This window comes from Nilaparvata lugens, chromosome 13 (genome assembly GCF_014356525.2).
Source record: "Nilaparvata lugens isolate BPH chromosome 13, ASM1435652v1, whole genome shotgun sequence".
NCBI classification, from domain to species: Eukaryota; Metazoa; Arthropoda; class Insecta; order Hemiptera; family Delphacidae; genus Nilaparvata; species Nilaparvata lugens.
Window position 1 is genome coordinate 7,684,801 of NC_052516.1, and position 25,201 is coordinate 7,710,001.

Here is a 25,201-nt window from a genome sequence, read left to right on the forward strand (position 1 = left end):
TAAGCCAGTATATATTGTAATCTACATAAATAAAGTACTCAATCAATCAATCTCTGTCGATCAGTGTGTTTTCTTGAATTTTCACCCTTCTCTCTCATCGAATGTGGTTTCTCTCTCCAATTCATTTCACTCTCTCTGTCGATCGGTTTGTTTTCTTGAATTTGCAACCTTATTTCTCATGGATTGTTTTTTCTCTCCCCAATTCACTTTGCTATCTCTGTCGCTGAATTTGTTTTCTTAAATTTTCACCCTTCTTTCTTATTAATATAGTTTCTCTCTCCACTCGCTCTCCTTCGCTCTCTCTCTCTCGGGTTGTGAGGCAGAGAGGACCAGGAGTCCTAACTCCACCCTAATAAATGCAATTAATCAATCAATCTCTGTCTCTCAGTGTTTTCTTAAAATTTTCAGCCTTCTCTCTCATCGATTGTAGTTTCTCTATCCAATTCACCTCGCTCTCTCTGTCACTCAATTTGATTCCTTCAATTTTCACCCTTCTTCTCTCATTGATGTAAATTCTCTCTGAAATTATTTCCTCTACTCTCTCTGTCGCTCAGTTTGTTTTGTAGAATTTTCAGTACTCCGAGAAAAATAATTCCTTGTGGCATGCTCTCTCAAATTAGCCAGTACTCTTTCATTCACAATCCATCCTCTCTCTCTCTCAAATTCCCAAATCCTCTCCCATTTCTAAATCTTGTAATTCACTGTTCTATCTCTCTCAAATTCCCTACTACTACTCTCTCTCAGTCAGTTTTCTTGTATTCTCACCCTAGTATGTCTCAAATTTGACAGTCTCATTTCATTCACTTCTCACTCTCTCTCTCTTTCTGATGGTTGTGTGGCAGAGAGGACCAGGAGTCCTAACTCTGCCGTAATAAAGACATATAATCAATTAATCAATCTTCAATGATCAAGTTTGAATTGGAAGGATGATTTTTCCAAGAGTTTTCAAAATATTGAAACTAGATAATAATATTGTTATGCATCTACATAAATTGGCGGAGCTTTGGACATACCAATGTCCATTCTTCGGAAAGAATATTAAAAATATCCTTCCCACTAACTCTCTACCAAAATTCAGAGAGAGAGAGAGAGAGAGAGAGAGAGAGAGTGAGCGAGAGAGAACGAGTGGAGAGAGAAACTATATAAATAAGAAAGAAGGGTGAACATTTAAGAAAACAAATTTTGAAAACTTTTTCAAAAGTTCTAACTTTACAGTAGTAATTTCTGTATAACTCATAAAGCAGCCCTACTCCATATTATTGAAAAACTATTCATCCTATAGTAAGGTCCACGTTATAATGGCAGTGTAGGAAGATAGGGGAAAAGGGTTGCCAGATCTCAGCCTTGCCACCCAAACAGCTGATACTGGTATATCTGATGAATTGAACTGTTCATTATTGTTGGAAATATTCAATCATATTTTATTTGTCAAGAAAATATATTTTTTAAAGATGTAATGATAAATTTTCATGATTGAGATTAAATATTTTGTCAATTAGTTGAATCTCTACATTTTTGATAAACGATGTGGCAACATCGCAATGCGTGAAAGAGATAGCACCATCTGCTTTGTTGGACGATAGACAAGGATAGCAACACCATTGCAAATCACTCACTGCCATTATAACGTGGACCTCACTATAGAGGTTAATACAACGATTATTCAAATTTAAATTACTTCAACTTCAAATTATTTTCAACTGTGGAACATAAGTTGAATTTTATTTTGTTAGCAAAGTGATAATTATTGCCGAAATGATTTCCAACATTCGGTAACGGATAGGCACCAGAAGATGAATTAATCTGAGATTCTCTCCCACTCTCACACACTCTCTATCCCTCTCTCTTCAGGAATCTGAATTGAATTTTATTTTAAAAATAAAATGAATTTTATTTTGTTAGCAAAGTTATAATTATTGCCGAAATGATTTCCAACATTCGGTAACAGATAGGCACCAGAAGATGAATTAATCTGAGATTCTCTCACTCATTCTCTCCCACTCTCACACACTCTCTCTCACTCTCTCTTCAGGAATCACCCAAATAGACTAGCATGCTCACTGAAAGTAGCCTACTGACAAGCCACGCCAAAAACCAGCTGTATCCTGACCAAACAACAAAACCGTTCACATCCAGATGAGCAGAGAAGCTGCCGAGAAATTTCACAACTGGAAGAAACGAGGAGGGGTGATGCCTGAGTCATGGAAGGTTGCATCAGATACACGTGTTCGAAATTAAATCATTGATGATACATAACCAGTATTTACTACAGTAACATATTACTGTATCACTCACTGTTACGTATAGTTGAAAATTAAGAATAAAGATTTGATACTGTCAACGAAAATATCAATAAAATTAAGATATAAAAATCTGGTGTGGCGCACTCACACCAGCGTTAGTAGACAAACTGTCTACTAACTTTGCACTCACACAACTTTCCTTGCCGTTATGAAAATTGATCACCTGACGCTAGTGTTCCCGCGCATCTCAAGTCTACTATTCAAAGATTTGAGCCAGCTGGTGACAGGGCAATAACCCTGGAGACACACATGAGGTCTGCTATCTCTTCATGGTGAATGATTTAATATAATCAACAATAATTTGCAATTTAATAATCACATTTTCTCGAATTTAAAGCTTACTTTCAATTTTAGGTGAAAACATTACTGAACATTAATTGTAGAGATTTTCATGCTCAATCTACTCCACTTGATTTTTTTTGTTTCAATTGTATCTGAAGCCTGATAATTGGGAATCTATCTGCATTGATGGGGCGGAGCTCCTGAAATTTTTACAGATATGGGACTTGTGGCAGTTGATAGAGCTTATCGATGACTATTTTAGGTATGAATTTGATCAAAATCGTTGGAGCCGTTTCCGAGAAAATCACGAAAAACCCTTTTTTTGACAACATTTTCGCCATTTTAGCCGCCACCTTGAATTGCATTTGATCGAAATTGTTCGTGTCGGATCCTTATAGTGGAAGGATCTTAAGTTCCAAATTTCAAGTCATTCCGTTAATTGGGAGATGAGATATCGTGTACACAGACGCACATACACTCATACACACACACACACACACACAACACACACACACACACACACCACACACACACACACACACACACACACACACACAACACACACACACACACATACAGACCAATACCCCAAAACCACTTTTTTGGACTCAGGGGACCTTGAAACGTATAGAAATTAAGAAATTGGGGTACCTTAATTTTTTTCGGAAAGCAATACTTTCCTTACCTATGGTAATAGGGCAAGGAAAGTAAAAATATACAATTAAGTTCTATGAACAAATAACAGAGACCGTCAGCGAAAACATGTATAAATTGCGTAGTTCTATATTTTCAAACAACGTTTTTCAATACAGAGACAGTACTTGATTTTTCAATTGATGAAAAATAATTCCATAGTTACCCTTTTGTTTTATATAAAAAAGTTTTAGAAACGAAAGGGTACTATGGAATTATTTTTTATCAATAGTGTATACTATATAATGTTTATAATACAACATATAATGAGAATCAAGTTATAGGCCTGATGTCAGAGGAAATAATAGAACTACAGGGTTGCCAAGTCTCATATATCTATAACGTTCTACAGTTTAGTAGCATCCATGATTCAAATCATGCTGGTATATCTGATATTAATTAATTAATAATAATACTGAGGGAGATGCCCACATAAGCTCTTAGGCTTGTGCGTGGGTAATGAGTGAGAAGGATGATGATGAGCGATGATGACTACTTTTTAGGTAGTCGGGGCCGACAGCTTATTGTCTCCTCCGAAAGACGGTAAATTGTTGATTCCTTCTTCAAACCAATCAATTATATTTTAGTCATCAAGAAAAGAAAATATTTTATGATTTAATATTAAATTTTTATTGAAGAAATGGGATATTTTGGTAGTTTATCGTAGTTCTACCAAGGCCCGGTTGCACAAGAGCCTGTTAAAATTTAATCATGATTAAATTCCACGATAACCAATCAGATAAAGTTATTCTGAGAAGGCTTCTATGATTGGTTCTTGTGGCATTTAATCGGGATTAAAAGTTACAAGACTTTTGTGCAACCAGGTGTTGTCTACAAATTAGTTAGCAACGTTGTGGAGCTAGGAAAGGATAGAGCTATCTGCTGTATCTGATGAGAAACAAGGATAGCAAACCAATGTTGACTTTAAAACGTGAATCTTACTATAGTTGGATATCTATGGAATAATTCCTATAGCTGAGTATCTATGGGATAATTCCTATGGTTGAGTATGTATGGAATAATTCATATAGTTGAGTATCTATGGAATAATTCCTACTGTTACGTATCTATGGAATAATTCCTACTGTTACGTATCTATGAATAGTTCCTCTAGTAAATTATCTATAGAATAATTCCTATTATTAAGTATCTATGGAACAATTCCTGTAGTTGAGTATCTATGGAATGATTCCTATAGTTAAGTATCTATGGAACAATTCCTATAGTTGAGTATCTATGGGATAATTCCTATAGTAGAGTATGTATGGAATAATTCATATAGTTGAGTATCAATGGAATGATTCCTAAAGTTGAGTATATATATGGAATAATTCCTAAAGTTGAGTATCTATGGAAGAATTCCTAAAGTTGAGTATCTATGGAACAATTCCTAAAGTTGAGTACCTATGGAATAATTCCTAAAGATGAACATCTATGGAATAATCCCTAAAGTTAAGTATCTATGGAATAATTCCTGAAGTTGGGTATCTATGGAATAGTTCCTAAAGTTGAGTATCTATGGAATGATTCCTATAGTTGAGTATCTATGAAATAATTCCTAAAGTAGAGTATCAATGGAAGAATTCCTATAGTTAAGTAATTATGGAATAATTCCTAAAGTTGAGTATCTATGGAATATTTCCTAATACAATACAATCTTATGGCTCCTATTCTTGTTCAATATCCCTAGAAACCCTTACGACAATTGACGAAATATTGAATCACCCACTTCTCCGTTCAAACTGATCGGAAGATAATGACTCATCATTTACAAACTTGCATGTAAGTATTGTGATAGGTTGTGCAATCAATCTATGAACAATAAACTTAAATAAATATTGTCAAATACTGTCCAAAACAAAAACAACTTGATTATTCCTCCGATTAAACAAACCAATGGAATATCTGAGCAAAATATTTACAAGTATAGTCAGGTCCACATTATGTCAGTGAAGAAAAATATGGGAAAAGCGTTGCCGATTCTTTACCTTGTCACTGCCTTCTACTAACTGATACCAGTATATCAGATGTAATATTACCTGTTTAATCATGTTTAAAATAATCAATAATAATATATAGTCAAGAAAATGAATTTTCCAATGATTAAATAATAATAAACTTTTATGATTGAGATTGAATATTTTGTTGATATTATATCTAAACATTGTTAAAAAACGATTTGTCAACATTGCAGTGCTAGAAAAGGGAAGTGATATCTGCTTTGTTGGATGATAAACAAAAACAAGGATAGCGATGTAACCAATGTTAATCAGATATTTCCATTCTAAAGTGGATCTCGTCATAGGAAGATGATACAAACATAGTACGAAGATGATACACAGATGATACGAAGGAGATACAAAGATGATTCAAGGTTGATAGACAAGGACAGCAACACCAATGTTAATCAAGTACTGCCATTATAACGTGGACCTCACTATAGGAAGGTGATACAAACATGGTACGAAGATGATACAAAGATGATACGAAGAAGATACAAAGATGATTCAAGGATGATAGACAAGGATAGCAACACCAATGTCAAACAAATACTGCCATTGAAACATGGACTTCACTATAGCAAACAATACTATAAACTTCTAAAATTCATAATTTTAGTTTTATTTTGTTGGTTTGGAAGCGTTCTACTTCCCAACAGTAACTTAGGCTCAACTCACACTTACGCGACACAGGTCGAGAAGAGACTCGACTCTAGTGGAGAGCATGTGTTTTCAAATGGTGACAATCGCGGAGACTACAATCGACTGGTTTGAGTGTCACCCATTTGGAAACACATGCTCTCGATTAGAGTCGAGTCTCATCTCGACCAGAGTCGCGTAAGTGTGTTGAGCGAATACAAATTTATGAATAAAGAAATTATGAAATGAAAAGCCTTACAGCTGATGATGTGTGAGCACACACGAAAGCATGCTCCTGTCAAAAAAATATTTTTTTATTGAAATAAAGTGGAATATTCACTCAAGTCTCTTCAATTATGCTAAAATTCAGCTTCGAACTGTAAAATTCCAACTAGTTCAACTTTCAAATTACCAACTACTGAAGGCCTAATTTTAAACCGAGTTAGTCCAGTTAACTTGAGCAAAACTAGTTACCACCAGCGTAGTCTAAACTCGCCAATTAATTAGTCTAGTTTGAACAATTGAACTTCAAAATGAAACTCGTGATGAGTAATGAGATCCATTGATAAATTACTGATTCATTGATGTAAGAGACGATCAGGAAGAATGATAAACACAATTAAACTTGAAGATTCAACTTCGGATGAGAATGGATAACATGCTTGGTTAATTGATTGATAGAGCTGATGATACGGAGTATTAATTAACAGGAAAAATGATACTGGACTAAGAAAATCTGGTGTTGCGCACTCACACAACTTTCCTTGCCGTTATGAAAATTGATCACCTGACACTAGTGTTCACGCGCATTGCAAGTCTACTATTCAAATATCTGAGCCAGCTGGTGACAGGACAATAACATTGGATACACACGAGATCCGCTATCTCTTCATAGTGAATGATTTAATAGAATCAACAGTTGCCAACAGTTTGCAATTAAATAATCACATTTTCTCAAATTTCAAGCTTATTTTCAATTTTAGGTGAAAATGTTACTGGATATTAATGTAAGAGATTTTCATGCTCAATCTTTTCCACTCGAAATGTTCCGTTTAAATTATATCTGAGACCTGATAGCTCACCAGAAGATGAAGTATTCTGAGTCGGGTACTTGTGCTGTGTGAATCATCATTCATACAGTTTGCATTTTATACATTACAGGATTTAACATATTTTTTTTATTTATAGGTTAAGCTTGAATCAATATAAATTATTGACTGTTTTTTTGCACTTGTATTACCTGTATAGATTGTGTACTCTTTCCCCGCGCACGGATCAACAGTTCATGCGGGGAAATAATTATTCCATAATTACTCTGGTCTATATTGATAATTATTGGAAATCTAAAATCATACTTTGCATGGATGGGGCGGAGCTTCTGAAATTTTTACAGACATGGGACTTGTGACAGTTGATATAGCTTATCAATGACTATTTTAGGTATAAATTTAATCAAAATCGTTGGAGCCATTTTCGAGAAAATCGCGAAAAACCATGTTTTTGACGACATTTTTGCCATTTTAGCCGCCATCTCGAATTGCATTTGATCAAAATTGTTCGAGTCGGATCCTTAGAGTGTAAGGACCTTAAGTTCAAAATTTCAAGTCATTCCGTTAATTGGGAGATGAGATATCGTGTACACACACACACATACAAACCAATTCCCAAAAAACACCTTTTCGGACTCAAGGGACCTTGAAACGTAAAGAAATTTAGAAATTGGGGTACCTTAATTTTTTTTCGGAAAGCAATACTTTCCTTACAAGTAAATAGGGCAGGAAAGTAAAAATAATAATTGTGTATCATTGAATCCGTAAAGAAAATTTAAACTTCGATGTGTGTGTGTAACTGGCTTGGCATCAATTTCATGTTCACTGTACATGCAAATCACAAATAACATCGGTAAGTACAAACAACTTAATCTTGAAATATAAGTGCTTGTAAATTTGTATTTTTAAATCTTGACACACCCCAGGAATTCACTCTATCAACATCGCAGACAACATAAAAAATTGAAAATTCTTACCTCTAATGACGCACTTATCAATGTAGTATCTCAAATCGACAACACTTGAAAACTACTAACTTGAATACTAACGAAGAATGACTCTCGACTTACCTGTAAACAAAGAAAGGAATAAATTAGTGGATTGAAAGAAAATATGATGATAGTGCAAAATCTACAAACATGCCCAATTATTTATATTTACATAACACATCGAAAGCAACACATAAGTGCGGTATATTGACAACATAAAATAAAATATCAACATACAACTAAAGATCTACATCTACTGTATAAACGTCGATTAAGGTTTGAACCCTGATCAGCCTAACTAGTGATCTAAGATCAAAGTTTATCGACCCTTTACATTTTACTCACCTTTTTAAAGTTTTTTATCAATTTTGGATTTATGTATTCAAGTAATTTCCTAGTTTTCAATTATCTAGCTGCAATGTAAGAGGGAAAGTTCTTATGTTGTCTGAAGGAATGTAAGTGTTATTATTAATGTTGTCTGAATGTAAGTGTCTAATGTAGCTTGTAAATATTTAATAGGGTTGGATTAGTTTCTGAATAGGGTTGTTTAGGTTAAAAATCAATGTTATCTTTATAATTTCAAGCAATCAGCTGATGTTAATCATAGTATCAACGGTCAACTCTGACCACTGCTATGATTGGTCAGAGATAAAAAAAAAACGTCAACCAGAGAAAATTAGATGAAGTGAATTCTATCTCATAACCAAATTATTTGAAAAAGTAATTTTTCTAATTCAAAAAAATCATCTCTGTAAAAACAGGAAAATTATTTATTCAAATATAGAAGGCTTGGATTGTAGCTTCTTAGGGCTAGGTCAAAGATAGATAGATATGTCTCTATTTATCTACTAGCCGTCAGGCTCGCTTCGCTCGCCATATCCGTCTAGCCAGGGGGCTCCGCCACCTGGACCCCCGACTGGATCGTCCAAAAATGAGATCAGCAGGCTCGCCTGCATTTTTCATTTGAGCATTTTTATCATAATATTATGTTAGGACGATCCAGTCGGGGGTCCACACTAAACGTCTGGCTAAACGGATATGGCGAGCGAAGCGAGTAGCTCTGATTGAAGTAGCAGTGCCCAATCAATTTTTCCGCGATAAATGCACTTCAATCTTCAACTAGGTGCCAACCTAACAAAGTCAACTCAACTTAATGCCAACCTGACAAAATTATTAATTTAGTTACCAGTTAACAACTACTGTTTCGAAGAGGTACTCTCTCTAGATTATAGTTCTATATTAAAATATGGTATGGACATTTTTCAATTATAATTAAGAGAATAAGAAGAATATACATGCTAAAAGACGAACTTTAAACCCTTAAAAACCACCCTTAGAGGTAAAATATTGCCAAAAGATTTCTTAGTGCGCCTCTAAAGGGCCAACTGAACATACCTACCAGATTTGAACGTTTTTGGTCCGATAGATTTTTAGTTCTGCGAGTGAGTGAGTGAGTGAGTGAGTGAGTGAGTGAATCAGTCAGTCAGTCAGTCAGTGAGTGCCATTTCGCTTATATATATATATATAAATATAACAAAAAAAATCTTAGAAATTCATCTTAACACTTCCAATAACTATAAAAATAATCTCTCATCCAAAATTCTCTCATTCATAAACATAACTCCAGGTTGGCAATGTATTGAAAGGAGGATATTCAAAGAAATCATCGGAATTTGAGTTTCGTAAATCATAGATAGAATTTATGATCCAACAAAAATAATACAAGTAGAAAAAACTCAAATGATCAGTCCTGCCTAAACCTCAACAATTTTTAATAGAACGCATCATAAAACCCATCAACCTTTATAAATCGAATAGTAAAACAAATAAAAGGAGTTGTACAATTGATAATTGCATAGCTGGCTGAAACCGGTCGTGTCTTCAAAAATAAGGGGCTCTACTGATTCTATAAAAAAATACAGTAGTAAAAATATGATCCTACAAACCGAATACATACTTGAAACATCAAAACAACAACCTTGTACCCAGTTATACACAACATTCATCAACCCACTTCTAAAAATTATAAACACAACCCTACAAATCATAATCAATAACTCTAGGAAGGTCCTCAAAACTAGTTCTCACAAAATCACTGGCCATCAACATAGTCAACAGGAAGGGCACTACATGGCAAGATTTATACATCTGTCAGCACTGTTTCAATGAGCAGCATTTGCTGCTATTCACAAAGAATGCTGCCAGCTTGAAATGAATCTAACAATAGGAAATTTATGGACCATACATCATTCACTGTCTCTGCTCTAATTAATATTTGGATGCAAGCTGAGCCATATATAGACAATCCAAAAAAACTGAAATGTTAAGGATTCAGTATAGATATATCACAGACAGGAAGGTTTGTATCTTTGGATATTATATTGCACAGATCTGGATGGAGACATAGATATATTACAGCTACAAACCTAAAAAAAATAAGGATTCAATATAGATATATCACAGACAAGAAGGCTAGTATATGTGGCTATATATTGCACACAAATGTGGCTGGGAGACTTAGATATAATTCAGCTACGAACTAATAAAACAAAATGTATGGATTCAGTATAGCTATATCACAGACAAGAAGGTTTGTATCTGTGGCTATATATTGCACAAATGTGGATGGGGGACATAGATATCTCAGCCCTATACAGATATACATTTAGCTAGGATACTATCCTATTAAATTAAACAAGCAATTTCTGTATATATTTTTATATTTGATTATTTATATTTATTTATGGTTATTTATGTCCAACGGATCTCGAGAACGGCTCTAATGATTTTCACGAAATTTGGAACATAGTAGGCTTATAATATAAAAATTCGATTGCACTAGGTCTCATCCCTGGGAAAACTCGCTGAAGGACATGAAAAGGATAATTCATTCCAAGAAAAACAGATGATAATTTCGTCGTCTGTCGATAACAGAAGATGCGTGTGCCTGTGTGGGAGATCAGCTGTGTAATCAATCAGCTTACCGTATCTCACGAGAAATATTTTCTAGAAATTAATTCAAAATAATCTGATTTTTTGACATGAGATGGTATATATCATGATATTCAAAGTTAATCATTATTTTACAGTTTCAAGTGATTAGTGAGTGTTATTTTGTTATTCAATTTGGTTTGTAAACAATCTGAATTAGAACTTTTCTGTTTCGACTGTCAAATGTTTGGACTGAAAATTGGACCTGAATTCAAGTGAATGGGACACAACCTACTTTTTGGACCATTTATAGTGTATAAATCGAAATTCGGGGAAGAAACAGTTTTGGGCTGTGCCTGTTAGTCCTTCCCCAATCATTTTGAAGAATTTTGTTCTGTTTATCAATAAATAAATAACGAGCGAAGCTCGGTGCCCCAATATTATTATATTCATATCCACAGATAGCTATTATATACATGTATATTGTGGAAATATAGCAGGAACATCTGACACAGTCATATCTCAGCACCTTACAGATATACATTAAGCTCCAGTGAGGTCCACATTATAATGGCAGTAGATTAAGATAGGAAAACAGTGTTGCCGATTGTCTACCTTAATTAATTGTATTTCTACATTGTTGAAAACGGACTTGACAACGTTGCGTACCTATAGAAAGATAGCGCTATCTGCTTTGTTGCATGATAGACAAGGATAGCTACACCAGTGTTAATCAAATACTGTCATTATAACGTGAACCTCACTATAAATGATACTATATTCATCTATATTTATATATCTTGTAGATATATGTATATTATAGCAGGGAGATCTGACACATCGATTTTTTAGAAGTGGCTTTCAAAGTGGTTTCATTTCCGACGGCCATATTGAACGAGTCTTGGAACAAATTAAATTATTTAGAAATTCAGCAGAGTTGTTAGCCTAGAGATGGTAGAATATAGTCAGGAAGCCGGGTTCTTCGAGATTTATACAGTGAAGCAAATACCCTGCAAGCTACCGGAATAGATGAGACCTACAAGATATGGCTAAACAAGTAATAATTGGATTAAGATTCGACATGGAAGAGATAGGTAGCATTGAGAATGTGCATGAAGGTCGTTTGACATTGAAGTCATGGAAGTTTGTACTCTCATTAAAATATGCTAAGTAGAATTTGAACCAGAAATGCATGAGGGTTTCAAATACTGAAAGGTGTATTAAGACCACGTAGAAATAGATAGGGAGTTCGGTTGACTTGAAGATTGAAACGTGCATGAAGCTTATTGGAGATTGAATAATTTTGTGATTATGAACAAACACCTATCACAAAATCAAGGTAAAGTAAAATCAAGGTGTTGAAGAGTTCAATCCATCAATTTTTCTACATCTTGGAACTTCTAAAAATATTCCAAAAGTTCAAATAATGTTGTAAAAATTGGTCCCAACATTTCTAAAGATTGGTTAGTGAACTATATGCTCAGGTTTTCTTTATTCTTACTATAGTGTGGTCCACGTTATAATGGCAGTGGATAAAGATAGAAGAATAGCACTACACTGTAAAAAACATAATTAACATCGTTGTGGACCTCGAAAAGGATAGTACAACCGGCTTTGTAGAATGATAGACAAGGATAGCAAAACCAAAGTTGATCGAATACTGTCATTATAACGTGGACCTTACTATAGGACTTGTCAACACTGTATTATATGTATTCAATTGCATTCGTGCAGTGAATTTTAGTTCTTGCAGTTCTTCAGTCATTTTACGTTATCTATTCACAATAATTAAGTCAACAATTTTAATGTGTTTTCAAAATTTTACAATATAAATCGTAGGTATTCTCAATTTTTCTGTAACCGTTGAGAGAGTTCACACTATTCATTCACTCTCATTTAGGCAGCGAATTTCAATTTTTCAGTTCTATTATTGGTTTCACGTCTCTTCTCTTTTTCTCTCTCATTCTCAATTCTTATTTTTCAATTTCTAAGACTATTCTTTCTTTACATTATTTATTTGCTTGCATTTAGGCAGTAAATTTCAAGTTTTAAATTTTTTCACTGGACTCAAATCTCACCTCTCCTCTGTCTATCTAACTCTCTACATTAGTGGAGAGGATATTTTTAATATTCTTTCCGAAGAATATGTCCAAATTGATATGTCCAAAGCTCCGCCAATTTATGTAGATGCATTACAATATAATTATCTATAGTTATTATATGACAAAATTGCTTTTTCATATCATATACAGTTCAATAATTATTTTCTCAGTCTATATTATGTAAATTCATCTATAATTTTGCTGTATTGTAAGCTATTGTATATAAGTGTATAAGCCAGTATATATTGTAATCTACATAAATAAAGTACTCAATCAATCAATTAATCCCTCTCTCTCTCTTTTCTCTCAATATTTCTCTATTTTTTAAGAGGAAAAAATTATATCTCTCTTTCTCCTTTAATCACTTTTTTCTCCACTATTTTTTGAGAATCTCTCTTTACACTAATAGTCCACTTGCATTTGGGCAGTAGACTTCTGATTTTCAATTGTTTTACATGTTACAATTAACCCTCACGTCCCATTCTATCTCAGTTCTTCGTCTTCTTCTTCTTCTTCTTCTTCTTCTTCTTCTTCTTCTTCTTCTTCTTCTCCTCCTCCTCTAAGCGCTACAGTCCTGGGTGGAGCTTGGCTTTCTCAACTATTTGCCTCCATTCATCTCGCACCACTGCTTTCCGTCTCCAGCCTCTCACTGACATTGGCATCAGGTCGTTCTTAACATCACTTCCAGCTATGGTCTCCTCGGTCTACCTCTCTTCCTTGTGCCCAGCATCCTGCCTCCAAGCATCTGTTTATGTATTCAATTGTCGCTCATTCTGTATATATGTTCAAGCCAGCTGATTATCGTGGATTTGACAAAACGTAAAATATTGGCTCCTTGTAAAATTCTGTCAATTTCTCAGTTCTTATTACTCATCCAATATCGAAATTGATTCCCTAGCATTTATGCTGTAAATTTCAGTTCTTCAAATTGTAGTGTCTTCAAATTTTCCAATTGTTTTAAAAGTTTTAAATTCTCTCTCTCTCTCTCTCTCTCTCTCTCTCTCTCTCTCTCTCTCTCTCTCTTTGGTAGAGAGTTAGTGGGGAGGATATTTTTAATATTCTTTCCGAAGAATGGACATTGATATGTCCAAAGCTCCGCCAATTTATGTAGATGCATAACAATATAATTATTATCTAACAAATTGCTTTTTCATATCATATTCATTTCATAATATTTTCTTAGTCTATATTATTATGTAATACATCTATAATTTTACCTGTATTGTAAGCTATTGTATAAATGTATATAAGTGCATAAGCCAGAATATATTGTAATCTACATAAAGTACTCAATCAATCAATCAATCAATCAATCAATCTCTTTTGTTCTTTCTCAATTCTTATTAATCAGCCAATCTCCAGACTCATTCACTTGCATTTATGCTATAAATCTCTGGTGTACACATTTTAAATTGTTTTACTGGTTTCAATTCACGCCCCCCCTCACTCTCACTCTCTCTCTCTCTCTCTCTCTCTCTCTCTCTCACTCTATCTCTCTCTCTCTCTCTTGTCAATAAATATATTATCTTATCTTATCTCTCTCTCTCTCTTTGGTAGAGAGTTAGTGGGGAGGATATTTTTAATATTCTTTCCGAAGAATGGACATTGATATGTCCAAAACTCCGCCAATTTATGTAGATGCATAACAATATAATTATCTATAGTTATTATATTACAAATTACTTTTTTATATCATATACAGTTCAATAATTATTTTCTTAGTCTATATTATGTAAATTCATCTTTAAATTTGCTGTATTGTGAGCTATTGTATATAAGTGTATAAGTCAGTATATATTGTAATCTACATAAATAAAATAATAAATCAATCCTACTCTCTCGTTCTCTTTCAATTCTTATCAATCAAATTACCAATCTCCAAATTTATTCACATGCTGTGAATTTATGATCTTCAAATTCTCCAATGGTCTTACTGGTTTCAATTCACGTCTCTCTCACTCTCTCTTCTTCAAATTTTCAATTGTTCTACTGGTTTAAAATCACGTATCTGTCTCTCTCTCAGTCTCTCTCCCTCTCTCCCGCCATTCTTATCACTCACTCAATCTCCAGATTGATTCACTTGCATTTATGCTGTAAATTTCAGGTCTTCAAATTGTCAATTGTTTTACTGGTTTCATCTCTCTCTCTCTCTCTCTCTCTCTCTCTCTCTCTCTCTCTCTCTCTCTCTCTCTCTCTCTCTCTCTCTCTCTCTCTCTCTCTCTCTCTCTCTCTCTCAATCCTTATCACCGATCCAATCTCCCTCAAGTAAGCTACCAACAACCGGGTCACTACCATTGAACCATTCAACCAGGAAACACTTCAAGTCTCACCGACAATATTTACAAACACGTCTCAACCCAGTCTCCACCACTCACTATATACTTATATACTGATTATATACCACACTTACTCACTCACTATATACTTATTTCTAGCCTACCATACATACCACTGCAAAAGCCAGGAAATAAATCTGAACCCAGCCTATCACCTAAAGCCTACACTTTAGCAAGTAGCGCAAGTTTGCAACTGTACTGCTTTTAGCACCAACACGCCCATTGGCTAAAAACAGTACAAGTCGATCCTGATTTTGCCGGCTTAAACCACGGCAAGTTCTAATTATAGGTTGGGAACATTATAAGTCGAGTCCTGCTCCAGGCTCTAAACTTGAATTAATACTGTTACAATAAATTATTAGCAGACATGTCAGCTGAGCTTTAGTGTTTACGAGTTTGTGTTTCTTGAATAGTTCCAATTTTTCTTAAATAACTCAATATTATTCGTTGAAAGTGGTAATTGAGTGGAATATTTCTAATTAATTTATAAATTTAAGCCATCTGAATTCAGAATTTATAGTTTTAATGTTTATTTTGGACCAAAATTTCATAAAAATTGCACACGTGAAATTCTAACCTCATCTTGGACTTTGTCACCTATAAATTTGGAAGAAAAATAGCACAAGGACTACCTTATTATTTTATCTACCAATGTTATTACATTAGTGTCATTTGCATTGTAAATAAATAAATAAATAAAATAAATAAATTATTGTAGTGTACTCTCCCAAATCTTCTATATCTATATATTCCTGAATATGAATGATGTTACCCTTATTGTACTGTACTCTCAAATCTTGTATACCTATATATTTCTGGATCTAAATGCTGTAACAATTACTGAGTTGCCCAAACAGCCATTAGTACTAATAGTAGTTTACTACCATTAGTACATTAGTAGTTTATACACTGATATCTCGCCGACACGACAAGACAGGACAAAATTTACTCTGATTGACAGTATTGAAGAGACTGTGATTTATAACTGCGCGAGGTCTACTGTTCACAGAACTACTAGTATAATAGGATACTGTCGATGACCTTCCTTACTCTAAAGTAAGATTCACTTCAAACTGTCAGTATTGTTTGAATGGGAAGCATTGACACTATCAATAAGAAATGCTGACAGTTTATATTGTGTTCTCCACTGTTTCTAGGAGAGCCATCAATCGTTATTCGTCTTTTTTTTTTAATTATTGTTGTTATTATTAATATTAATATTGAATATATTATTCATAATAAATTATTTCGTTAAATTTATTGTTGCACCTATATTTCTGAATATAAATACTATAGTGAGGTCCACGTTATAATGGTAGTGTTTGATTAGCAATGGTTTTGCTATCCTTGTCTATCATTCAACAAAGCGGATAACGCTATCTGTCTCTCACTGTGCTCTGTTGCTAGATGGCTTTTAACAATGTATACTTAATAATTGATTCACGAAATATTTCATCTTAATTATGAACATTCATTAAGAGATTATTGGAAATATAATTTCTTGGTTAATAAAATATATTTGATCATCAATGTATCATCTTCCTATAGTGAGGTCCACGTTATAATGGCAGTGTTTGATTAGCAATGGTATTGCTATCCTTGTCTATCATTCTACAAAGCGGATAGCGCTATCTCTTTCTCGCTTTGCTCTGTTACCGGATCGTCTTTCAACAATGTAGAATTAATAACAAAATATTTCATCTTAATCATTAAAATTCATTATGAAATTATTGAAAAATATTATTTATTGCTTAATAAAATATGATTGATTATTATCTTAAACGAGAATGAACAGTTAATATTACATCAATAAACCTGTATCAGCCACCGTCTATAGAAAGCATTGACAAGACAGAGGATCAGAGAACGTTGTTCTCCTATCTTTCTCCACTGCCATTATAACGTGGACCTCACTATAGCAAATATTGAGTTTCCCCAATGCTGTATATACCTATATTCCTGAAAATAGATACTATAACCATTATTGATCTCCCATATGCTGTATACCTATATTTCTGAGTGTTAATACTGCTATAGTGAGGTCCACGTTATAATGGCAGTGAAGAAAGATATGAGAAAAACGTTGCCAAGTCTCTCTATTTTGCCACTGACTGTACACAGCTGTTACTCAATTCATCCCATTAAATCAATCTGATAATAATTATCATTTCCTGGATAAAATAATCAATTTAATGTCAAATTAATCAAGAAAATATATTTTTTCATTATTTGATTCAAAAATTTGCTTTCATAACTGAGATCAGATTTTTATTTTTATACAAACCTGAAATGGCGGCTAATTTAAAAAGCAGTGATACAACAATCTGAATTTCAAAACAACAAAATTTGAGTTATTTGGTAGGTATTCTATTCCAATTTCTTTTAAAAATAATAGAAGAATAGAAATCCTATTTAAAAATAAGTAATTTCAATGGATTAATTCTGAAATAACTTTTCAATATTATTTATACCGGTACGAGTAGGTCTAACCTATACGGGTAGGCTAACTGAAGCATGGATGAAATCTAGGATGGTTAGTTATCAACTTTTAAAATGTCATTTCAGGTATTTTAATTTGGGATCTCATACAGTAATGTTTAAAAATTATTTCATTGTTTCAAAAACACATTTTAAATCAATTATACGACTTGTGTACTCAAGTATTTTGATAGAATGAAGGAAAAAATGGCGGCTGAGAATTGTTTGTTCAGTTTTGTACAGTCACTGTCAAAAGTAAATATAAAATATTCTGGCAAATAGACAACATTGCAAAGCGAGAGAGAGATAGTGCTATCTGTTTTGTTGTATGATAGAAAAGGACAGCAACAGTATTGTCAATCGTACACTGCCATTATAATGTGGCTCACTATACAATGATTATTGATATCCCTATACTCTATACCTTTATTTATTTCTGTAAGCACATGTTATTACTATTTAGTTCACCAAAGAGACATACCTATGTTTGGGTAAATATAGTACGAATTACCAATCAAGGTTACTAAGCTTATAGCGTAAATAAATAGTAGTATGCACTCCTTTTAGTAACCTTCATGTACCGGATGGACTAAATTTATTTGTAGCGATACTGTGGGAATGATGTATTTTTTTGTAAAAACAACGAAGTAAAAATAGGTTTCGCAAGAATTTTATAAAAGTATAGAACAAGGAAGGCTACAAATATGGTTGTAAAAGTGTATTGAATATAGTGTTAACATAAATGATGTATCAATTATGCTTTTCATATAGTGAATATATCATTTTATAAATTGAAAATTATAAATAAATTATTGACCGAGTGAAGTGAGGTTTAAGATTCAAGTCGACGGTTTGGCATTTCTCTTAATGTTTAAATGTTTGAATGTTTATATGTTGCACATTTACGGCGAAACGCGGTAATAGATTTTCTTGAAATTAGACAGGTATGTTCCTTTTTTAATTGCGCGTCGACGTATATACAAGGTTTTTGGAAATTTTGCATTTCAAGGATAATATAAAAGAAAAAAGGAGCGTCCTTCATACGCCAATATTAGAGTAAAAATCAGACTATAGAATTATTCATCATAAATCAGCTGACAAGTGATTACACAGATGTGTGGAGAAGCCAGTCTATTGCTGTATTTCCATAAGGTCTAGTCTATAGATTCAATCAGGTACTTGTGGATGAGAATACTGCGTGAGGTCTACTGTTCACAGAACTACTAGTAAATTCCACAAAAAAAACCATCAGAACCACATGGTTAGTGTAAAGAGTGAGAAAGAGAGAGAATACAATACCTCCTCAGAGAATAGAGTGAAAGAGATTGATTGCCTTTATTCAGAGATTGATTTATTGCCAAAAGACAGAGAGAGATTGATTGATTATTTTCCTCTATTAGGGCGGAGTTAGGACTCCAGGTCCTCTCTGTCACACAACCCAAAGAGAGAAGGAGGGAGATTCAGATTCAGATTCCTTTATTCATGTGTTTAAAAAAACATAATTCAACTTACGTTCTAGCGTTAAAAATAAATACCAGTAGCGGTAAAATGACATGGTGAATCATATTAAACTGATGAGTTCTACAATAATATTGAGCAAGAAAAATTATGAAAAATGCAAAAGTTAAGGTACTACTGTAATGTTTTCACATCAAACGGTGAAGTTTGGACCTTAAGAAGTCCATTCTCAGAGAGAGAGAGGAGAGAGAGAGAGGAGAGAGAGAGAGAGTGTGTGTGTGAGAGAGAGAGAAGAAAGATAGAGAAACATCTCCTCACACTCACTCAGGAATCCCGACACCTTTTTTCAAAACTTACACAATGACACATCGAAATTGCATCAACTTTGACTCTTCACTGCAGCAATAATTGCAATGCCTGCACGAAATGGCAACATCGCACCTGAATCTTTTCTTTCTAAAGTCGGTTAACTATAACTGAACCTTTAATAATGGCAGCTCAAGGAACCTTAAATGGCGCTGACTTTACTGACGTGACTCGACTCTCGTATCCATGCAAAAGTGAAAGGTGGCACAACTAGATATAGGTATAAACTGGACAACTGATTAGAAATATTTAGCGACCTTCCAAAGGTATATAGATATAATCAGGTCTTACATGACCAAGTTTTACACATATATACCGACGAGAAAATATATAGTGGTATATTCTGGAGATGCACGTGAAGGAATGGTGTGACTTACATAGGTTTTTACAATAAAGCTTATTATTGTATTAACCTAATTTATAATGTGGATAACTGATTACAAATATTTAGTGACCTTCCCCAGAGGTATATCCTATTATATTGAGCGAACAATTTCTGTATATATGGTCATCTATATCGTTATTTATCTATGTCCAACTGATCTCGAAAACGGCTCTAACGATATTCACGAAATTTGGAACATAATAGGTTTATGATATAGAAATTCGATTGCACTAGGTCTCATCCCTGGGAAAACTCGCTGGAGGACATGAAAAGGATAACAATTATTCATCCTTGGGAAACAGATGATAATTTCGTCGTCTGTCGAAACAGAAGATGTTTGTGTGGGAGACAGAGAGAATTATGTTCAGCTGTGTAATCAATCAGCTCATCTCACGAGAAATATGATTTAGAAATTTTAATCGACTTGATCAAAATAATCTGATTTGTTGACATGACATGGTATATCATTCTAAATTAGAGTAGGCTATATCATAATTCTCAAAGTTAATCATTATTTTACAGTTTTAAGTGATTAGTGAGTTATATTTTGTTATTCATTTTGGTTTGTAAAAAATCTAAATTAGAACTTTTCTGTTTTCAAATGTTTGGACTTATTATACCAGACATATTATACGAATATAGACTATAGTGGTATTTTCTGGAGATGCACGTAAAGGAATGGTGTGACTTGGATCTTACAATCGAGTATGTATATTGACCTAATTTGTATATATGAAGTTTTATGGTGAAACCTAATTTGTACATATGAAGTTTTATGGTAAAACCTAATTTGTACATATGAAGATTTCAAGTATATTGACCTAATTTGTATATAAGAACGAGAACGAGCAGGAATAACGTTAATAAGAACGTTTTTATTCAAATATTTAATCAAGTTGGAAAGATGTATTCATTTATCTAAAGGTGCGTACAGATATACGCGCCGCGTACATGAGCAATTCACTTTTAATCAGCTGTCTATATCTGTATTTTTACAGATACAGATATAAAAAGCTTGACATCAGCTGATTAAAAGTGAATTGCTCATGTTCGCGGCGCGTATATCTGTACGCACCTTATTAGACACAGCAAACAAGAGTTCCAAAATCGGACTTCTATCAATTCAAAATACACAAAAACCCAAAGGTGTTCCTATCCGTAGAACTTACAAACATATTATTATTATTATTATTATTTTATTGATTCAATGATACAAAATTATATTTAAAATAATTTGGGGAGGATCAACAGGCACAGCCCAAATGTTCCTCCCCCGAATTTTGATTCATTAAAATGTCCAAAAAAAGGTTATGTTTCCTTCACTTAATAAAATTTTGTCTAATTTTCTCACCAAACACTTGAAACAATTATTAATTTTGAATTTAGAAAGATTAAGATCTGAATTGATAACAAAATTTCTTTTTACTTAGCACTCGAAACTGTAAAATAAATATAAATTTGAAATATTTTGTTCCGAAAATTAAAACAATCTTCTCCACTAGAATCATATTGACATGAAACCGGCTAACTTCTTATCAGATTAGCAACCTCGCCAATTTATTACCCAGGAGGCAACGCGTGACCGACAAATTCAACTAATAAAAAATTTACAATTTAATTCATTTTTTCTCACTAGATACTTCCTGTATCACGTACTATTTTACTGTTTTCTACTATTCAGTAGTGTGTAACTCTACCTACGTGCATTTTACTGTTTTTTACTATGCGTGCATAACAGTTGTACCACTATAACATCATGGAACAGAGATAAGAATGAAACACACATCTACTTGCCCATAAAACGGCAATCAGATTCTAGAATCTCAAATTTTTTCCGTGTTAGTAAAATGTTTTAAAATTCAAGGTCACGCTTTATGGGCTTATAACACAGTAGGTCTAACGGAAGAATAGGAATTTGCGTTTAGTTTGGCTGAAATAACCGGTGTGTGATGCATTAAATGAAAATAAAATGCTGATAAGCTTAGCTGGAGATTAAATTATGAGCTGAGTGCAAAATCATGAATAGCCAAGTTGACATTATTTATTTATTTTCACAAGAAAGAACAGATCGGGGGAGGAAATCTAAGGATACCTTGTACTATTTCTCTCCCAAATTTAGATGAAATTAAAGTACGAAATTGAGTTATGACATTATTTGGATAATGGTTCGAGTTATATGGAGGGGACTTGAAATGAATGAAATTAACTTGGTTTGCACGAAACCCGGTTAAATTTTAATCGTGATCAATTTCACGAGATCCAATCAGAGAAAGCTTTTTTATGAAAAGAAGGCTTATTAAAAATGAATTATTGAAAATAATTAAGGACTGAAAATTTTGTGAAGTGAACAACTACAAGATTTAACCTATTTTGGACTATGTGTAACCTCATATAAATTTAGGAGGGGAATAGCACAAGGTTACCTTATTTTTTCTCTCCCTATCATTTTGATGATGTACTTATTGTATGAATCAATAGAGATTTTTCTCTCCCTATCATTTTGATGATATTGCATTTATTGCACTTATTGTATAAATCAATAGAGAACATGCTTTTGTGCAACCGGCAAAGGTTTCTCTGATTGATTCTCGAGAAATTAAACACGATTGAAATTTAACCTGCTTTTGTGCAACGGGCACAAAGTGTTGCATTTGAAAAATCAGCCTTTAAATCTAACTTTTTCTAGTCGAGTTGGCACGAAATGCATCCATTTCGGGTCACATTCATTTCATCCTCTATTTCATATTATAGTTCTTTGTGTTCATTATTTAGAGTTATCAGAATAAATTATTTATTTATACATTGATACATACAATATCATTGTCAACTAGGAATGATTGGGAATGGAACAACAGGCTTAAAGCCCAAAACTATTCCTTCCCGAAATTTGGAAAGAAAATGTCCAAAAATAGGTTATGTTTACATACACTTGATGATTTCTTATCCAATTTAGAGTCCAAAATATTTATTAACTAGGAATTTAGAATTTAGAAAAGTAGCTACCTATAATAAAAAATACCAACATATTACCATTTAAAACATAAATTGAAGAGATATGTCAAACATAATTAATCATAACCTTTCAAGTTATGTTCGTTCCCCTAATTTTATGAACACGATGAACTGAAATCCCGAAGAACTGAGACCCTCCCGAGATTGATTATAGTGTAGTAGGCTATATGGTTTGTAGTACATTTTTTCTCATTGAAAAATAGTAGTAATTATTGCAAGTGAATGTGAAAATTTCAATTCAAATTCATTATTTTCATTTCAATACTTTCAACCTATGAGATTTTTATCTCAACTAACCTGAAAAGCATCCTAACAATGAAAATCCCGATCACATAATTATCACAAGGTACAGAGTTCCAGTCCAGAAAATGATTAACCCCGAAATTTATAATTAATTATTCTCAATAAATGGCTGACACCACTAGCAGACAATCTGCACCAAAACACTAGAATCACCTTCTATTTTGCACACAATTTATGAACGATACACACACGAAAAACACATCAAAAATAGATTGAAAAAAGTAAAAACCGACGAAATAATACAAAGAATTCATAGAAAAGCGGAACAAAACGAGGATGAATAGATGGGAAATAATGTGAAAAAGTGAGAAACGGGATAGAAGGACCGTGCTTGTCAGGATGACACAAGAAAAATGTTACTGTAACATTATGATTCCACAATGCTGTGTTAATAATGCATTATTTACGCCAAGGTCATAGTGGAAAAAAACTGAAGTAGGATGAGCAGATAGAAAAGGATGAAATGAGCTGAATAAAAGAGGTGAAGGAGAGAAAGCAAGAAAGAGAAAGAGATGGATACAGAAAGAGCTAGATACAGAAAGAGATTGAGAGAGAGAGAGATAGAGAGAGGAACAGGACAGAGAGTGAGATAGTGCGAGACAGTCACAGAAAAGGAGAGAGAGAGAGAAAAACAGAGTGAGATATGCGAGAAATACACAAAAAAGAGAGAGAAGCAGACAGAGAGTGAGATTGTGCGAGACAGACACAAAAAAGAGATTACTTTATTTATGTAGATTAGAATATGTAGCCTACTGGCTATACACTTATATACAATAGCTTACAATACAGCAAAATTATAGATGAATTTACATAATATAGACTAAGAAAATGATTTTTGAACTGCATATGATATGAAAAAAGCAATTGGTAATAGCTATAGATATTGTTATGCATCTACATAAATTGGCGGAGCTTTGGACATATCAATGTCCATCTTTGGAAAGAATATTCAAAATATCCTTCCCACTAACTCTCTACCAAAATCAGAGAGAGAGAGAGAAACAGTCAGAGTGTGAGATAGGCGAGACAGACACAAAAAGAGAGATAGAGAGTGACAGAGTGAGTGGGAGTGATGAAGAAGTGGATGAGGAGGAAGAGAAGAACAAGGAAAATCGAAAATGTTTGACGGAGTCAAGAGTCCACAGTGAAAAGATCGCTGAAAAGCTGGTAAACGAGGGAAATGAAAGAGAAGTAGACGGAAAGAAAAAAGAAGAAAACAAGGAAGAGAAAACGGAAAAGGGGGATGAGGAGTGGAGAGCGAGTAGTTAGGAGAAGGAGAGATATAAAAACATATTAAAGGAGACTTGAAAAGCAAAAAGAAAAACAGAAGAAGGACTGGGAGAGTACGAAGGAGAATGAGAAGAAGAAGAAGAAGAAGGAGAATGGAACTGTGAGATTGAAAAAGAAAACTGAGAACTTCTTTTGGGTTTCTGGTTACAATGAATGAAAATGATAATAACTCTTGTGGATTTGAATTAAAAAAATAATTAGCTAGAAGAGTAGAAATGAAGAGCAAACAGAGAAGTTGAAGAGGTGAAGAGAAGACAAGAGAGAAAAACATGCAATGGAGATGTAAAAATACTGAAAATATTATTGATATTGGAACAAGACAGATCCTGAAACCTGTAAGAAATTGAATCAGTGGAGAATAATAATTGAAATGAAACACAGAAATACTAGAAGACTAGAATGACAGACAGACATACTAGAAGGCTAGAGTGAGAGACAGAAATACTAGAAGGCTAGAACGAGAGACAGAAATACTAGAAGGCTAGAATGAGAGACAGAAATACTAGAAGGCAAGAATGAGAGACAGAAATACCGAAGGCTAGAATGGAGACCAGAAGAGGATCACAAATAATATAATGGACAATT

General features: G+C 33.6%; 1 protein-coding gene across 10 annotated transcripts in view; it reads right to left on the reverse strand.

The window, feature by feature from the left end:
* The window catches only part of LOC111053310 (TLD domain-containing protein 2), a 381,057-nt gene that overhangs the window by 77,210 nt on the left and 278,646 nt on the right, over positions 1-25,201 (reverse strand). The window lies entirely within an intron of this gene.